The following is a 5,713-nucleotide window of genomic DNA, read 5'->3' on the forward strand; positions in this document are numbered from 1 at the left end:
AGTACATCTAGGACATCGATATAAATGTCAAAGGCAATAATGCACATCGTAAAAATGCCGTACAAGAATATGTGAAATTTGAACCTGAAATTATTTTCAAAAGTAGAAGGAAACAAGCCTACCAATTTTCCGGTCTTGTAGGCAAAGTCCAGCAACTCTGTATCTTTTCTAGCAGGCATTTCTTTCACAGGCAGCTTTTTCTCAATCATTTTGGTGAATGATGAATATAAATTGTGAATTTTACAACAATTTGGTGAATGTTGTATCTCGATACAAACAAACTGTCGTGGAGAGTTTCGAATTTAATTTGAATAATGGGACTGTCAAGCAGTACTTTTATGATTAAAAACAATTCTTGTCATTGTTTGTTAATATTAATTAATTTTCTGTTGTTCTAACTATTAATCATATTTCATTTTTAATTATTTGATGGGGAACTACAAATCAATAATCACAATATTAAAAGAAATGTATAAAAAACATTTTTTCGATTTATAAATTAAAAAACAAAACGTATTTAAATTTATAGTGACAAAGTTCAAAAAATACTTGGCAAATGCAATATAGTGCAGTCATTGAAGCGAAAAATACGGTCTTACCTCCGAATTTTTTTACTGTGAACCGATTTGCATGAAATTTTGGAATTAGGCTCATCTTACCCTTAACTTCAAAAGTGAAAATGACCTGAACTCCGTCTATTATTTTTAAGGGGTGTGAACAACCCCTTAATGGAAAAATTGACATTGAGCCATTTTATCGCTAGAAAACATGTCTAATAGTAAGTGGTGACATTGTAAAATGTTTTCTAACACAATTATCTCATATTAAAATCATTTTCAACCCCTTTAAAATCTTACAACCCTTGCAAACAACCCCTAAATTGAAAAAATCACAAAAAAATACTTTGGTATGACATAAAAAGATGTACGTATAGAGTAAGTAATATTCTATATTCTCTATATTAATTATCAAATTTTTAACCCCCTTTCTACCCTTAAAAACTACCTCTTGATAAAAAATTGTTAAACAATTTTTTTATTAAACAAAATGTATTGACACGTGCTCATTCCTTTGCAGACGGAAATATACTGGTCGGTCACTATAGAGCTTAGAGCAGTGGTTCCCAACGGCCGGTGGGCGTTGAAGAGAGATAAGGGGGCTTTTTGGGTCCAAGAAAAATTTGGGGGGCGTTGAGGAACATCTGCCGCCCCCCTAAAGTAACTCATTGCTTCTTTGCTTCTAACAACTTCTAACAATCCGAAAATATAAACGAAATGCACAAAATGCATTTTGGTTATGCACCGTGCAATTTTTTATTTATCACTCAGTCCAACACTGCCACAATTTCGACGTTGCAGTCGAACGTAGAACGTTTCAGTTTGGTTAGTATAATTCCACTTCCAGTAGAACCTTTCTGCTTTAAGTGAATTTTGGCTCCTCCTTCGCGCAGCGGCATGGTCAGGCATAACTTAATCATTCGAGATTGTTTCGCTAAAGCAGGTTGGTGAATTTCCTGTGTGTTATTTGCAGAAAGTTGCAGTGCATTTATTAGAAATATATTTTATTGTAATACATATTTGTCACAAAGGTAAGTATCTACGTGGCATTTATATCACTTACTATAATTCTTTATTATTTTTCCCTATCGTAATTTACGAGGTATTTGTAAAAATGTAATAAATCTAAATTTGTTTCCTTATATGTATAGTTATTGTAAAATATTCAAAAAGTACCAACTTGCACAAACTGGATCAAAGTAAAAAGTTAATTAGGACCTACCTACACTGAGAGAAGAATTGGGGAAAAAGTACAAAAAATCTTAATAAAATTTACTATACTGATCATATAGACTGCCAAAAATAAACTATTTACTGAATATAAAGTTATTTTTATAATATGTGTACAGTATGGTAATTTTTAATAAGTTGTTTTGTAATTTTTCCTTAAATTCTTCTCTCAGTGTATATTTATTTACTTGTGGCATATTTTAAATTTCTCGACTTCTTGCTTGGATATTCCGCTACTCTGAAATATTGATTTAAAAAATGATTGAACTAAAAAAATATTTAAAAGTTTATTATTTAAAATTATCAAAGCGGTGGCTACAGCATATTTATTTTTACAGATATACCTACAGTATGTCCGATCCAAAGAAAAAGTGCAGACAATACAATGTCGAATATTTGAAGTATGGTTTTATTCAGTCGCCTTCTAATAAGGCATTACCAATGTGTTTAATTTGCCAGAGAGTTTTCTCAAATGAAGCCATGAAACCTTCACGATTACAAGAACATTTGACCAAAATACATCCCGACAGAAAAGACAGAAATTTATCATATTTTGAAATGCTCAAAAAACAACATTTCAAACGTCCAACTTTAGCTAGTATCTTTTCAGCAGCATCAAAGCAAGACGATGATGGGCTACGTGCTTCTTATAACATTTCCTTACTTATAGCTAAATCAGGAAAACCCCATACGATTGGCGAAGAATTAATACTGCCAGCTGTAAGTGAAGTTTTGCGGACTGTACTGCACCAGCCGGCATCTGATATTATTAAAAAAATTCCATTAAGCAATAATACGGTACAGAGACGAATTGACGAAATGTCTGAGGATGTGGAGCGTTCTCTAACTGATTATTTAAAGACTACTGAGTTTTCTTTGCAGCTTGATGAATCAACTCTGCCAAACAATGAGTCTTTACTTCTTGCGTACGTTCGCTTCATAAAAAGTGAAAAAATCTGTCAAGAACTGTTATTTGTAAGAACACTGGAAACAGATACTAAAGGCAAATCGATATTTGATGTTCTGGAACACTATTTTACAGATAAAGGTATACCTCTGGAAAATTTCATAACTGTTGCTACAGATGGTGCTCCGGCAATGGTTGGACGACACCGCGGACTGATAGCATATTTGAAAAAAGCGGTACCAAATATACTCGCCGTGCATTGTGTAATTCACAGACAGCATTTAGTTGCAAAAAATCTTAGTGATCGCCTTCATTGTTCACTACAATATGTAATTACTGCAGTTAACAAGATCAGAAGCAGTGCTCTCAATGATAGATTGTTTAGAAAACTGTGTGATGAAAACGACGAGAATTTTAATCGTTTATTGTTGCACACAGAAGTTCGATGGCTTTCGAAGGGTACCTGTCTAAAAAGATTTTATGATCTCTTTGACTCAGTTTTAGAGTTTTTTGAAAGCAAAGATGATTCTTTGAGAGACAATTTATTAAAATTTAAAAGCTTATTTAACTGACTTATACGATAAATTTAATGAAACAAACCTACAGCTACAAGGTGATAATTTGAATTTGATCAAAGCAAAAGGAACTATTTCCTCGTTCGTGTCAAAACTTAATTTGTATAGGCAAAATTTGGGTCGGAGACAATTTTATCAGTTTCAAAATCTTTCCTCTGTGGAGACAAATGATGAAGACATTCTGGTATATTGCCAGCACTTGGAAGCACTTCAAGAAGATTTTAGGAATAGATTTCAGGATATCCTTGGTCTGATTATTCCAGATTGGGTGCTAGAACCGTTCTCAAGTTTAAAAACAGCAGAATTATCACTACAGGAGGAATTGATAGAATTGTCAACAAATGAAGAGTTAAAAGTGAAATGTAAAAATGGATATCAAGAATTTTGGCTGCAATGTCAAATTTCAGTATTATATCCAGCTTTATGGGCTGCATCAAAGAAGTTTTTCATTGCCTTTCCTTCATCGTATTTAGCCGAAAGAGGATTTAGCATAGTCAGCAATTTATTAACAAAGAAGAGAAATAGACTGTCCATAGTGGAGCGCGGTGATTTAAGATTGCTGATGACAAGTATGGAACCAAATATTGACAGATTACTATCATTACATCAAGCTCAGCTTTCTCATTAAAAATGTTATATTATTATTATATTGTTTTTTATGATATGTATTTAAGTTAAAGTTTGATCAATACATGAATACTGTATTTTTGAATAAAACATTTTTTTTTTAAATTTGTTGTTGCTTGGATTAGTTAAGGGGCCGTCGAATCATATTTAAGGTAGCCTTTGACACAAAAAAGGTAAAACAATTGTGAATGAAAGTGCGTTACTAATTTTAAGAATGGAAGAGTTTTTTAAGGGGGGCGTTAAGTATTTTGTTTTTGAAAAAATAGGTGGTAGGCCGAAAAAGGTTGGGAACCACTGCTATAAATAGTGGTCACATTATAACCAGAGAATTATAATTAAGAGAGCTACAACATCCTTTATTGCAATATATAATAAAAAAACCTTTTTCTAAAACGTTGAATGGTTAAAGGGCTTAAGAGAGGCTGTGATTGCGCTGCCACGCGCTCTTTAAACAATCATATCTCCGTCAATTTTTGTTTGATAGAAAAAACCAAAAAACCAAATTGTTTGTCAGAAAAATACCTAAATTTTTTATTCCTACACTTTTATACGTATCTGTCGTCATTTTTGAGATATTATGAAAAAAAGATGGTTTTATTAAAAATTTGAAATTTTTTTTTAATCGTGACTTTTTTGAAAAATATGTGTCCTGAAGCAGCCAAACTGATACGATCTATCAAACTTTTCATAACAAAGGTAATTCTAGGCGGAATACGATTAATTTTAATTTTGGTGGAAATGGCACTTATGAAACCCATTGATTTAAAAGAAAAAACATTAGATGCTCCTCTTATTTGCAATACAGCTCACTTATTTTACGTGCAAAATACTTTTAATAGTGCTCATTTTAAAGCTTGTTTCAAGCACTACAAAACCCTTTTTTATTACAATGCCTAAAATGCATCTGCTCGCCGCTAGATGGCATTGGCCACATCGATTAAATTTCAGACAAAATAAAAAAACGGCTTTGATCTTTAATATCTAGCTTAATATTGCACTTAGAATACTTTATAAAAAATCAAATTGTTCATTTTTTTACCTGCTACAATTTTGTTTTGTATAAAATTTTCGATGAAACGTATATTTTTGGAGATATTTGCAAAAAACCGATGAAAAACGTGAAAAAATTGCGAATTTTCAATTGCCAATAATTTGAAAAGTATTGGATTTTTTGAAAAACTTTATAGATGATTTTTTGCTTAAAATTAGGCCTAAGGGGTGGCAACCACCCCCAGGGTTCAAATCATTTTCACTTTTGAAGTTAAGGGTAAGATGAACCTAATTCCAAAATTGTATGCAATTCGGTTCACAGTAAAAAAATTCGGAGCAATAATGCTTCAATGACTGCACTAATAAAATTGATCTCGTGATTAGAGGAGGTGACTTCAAGGCTACACTTTCTAAAAGTACCACAATAATTGTAGCGAGTGACTCATGTTTTAATGGTTTTTTATAGGCCAGTAAAATTGGAAAATAGAAAAAAAAATGTTTTTGTTTCGACAAAAGAAGGAAATTTAATTATTATTTAATTAAAAAATTAAAGTATTATTGCAGAATCTGTTTAATCTCTTAAAAATTGACAAGAAGCTTCTTCTTGTGACTGTTCAAAGAATATGCGTTGAGATAGAAAATATTTCATTTTATATGAAATCAATTTCAATAATTTGACTGGTCTATTTTTAAACTATTCAAATGTTTTGGCAAAGATTTGGGTTCTATACAGGGTTCCACGTTAAGAAAATAACATTGCGGTGATAAGGCCATGTATTTCTTATGGACGATAGAAGCGCAGCGATGCCACGATGAACGCAAGCACG

The 5,713-nt window shown here is 32.0% G+C and overlaps 1 pseudogene; it reads left to right on the forward strand.

Annotated features, from left to right (window-relative positions):
• Positions 1-1,528: 1,528 nt before the first annotated feature.
• On the forward strand, positions 1,529-3,897 carry LOC140439022 (SCAN domain-containing protein 3-like; annotated as a pseudogene).
• The last annotated feature ends 1,816 nt before the right edge of the window (positions 3,898-5,713 follow it).

The sequence above is a fragment of the Diabrotica undecimpunctata genome, chromosome 4 (genome assembly GCF_040954645.1).
Source record: "Diabrotica undecimpunctata isolate CICGRU chromosome 4, icDiaUnde3, whole genome shotgun sequence".
Lineage (NCBI taxonomy): Eukaryota > Metazoa > Arthropoda > Insecta > Coleoptera > Chrysomelidae > Diabrotica > Diabrotica undecimpunctata.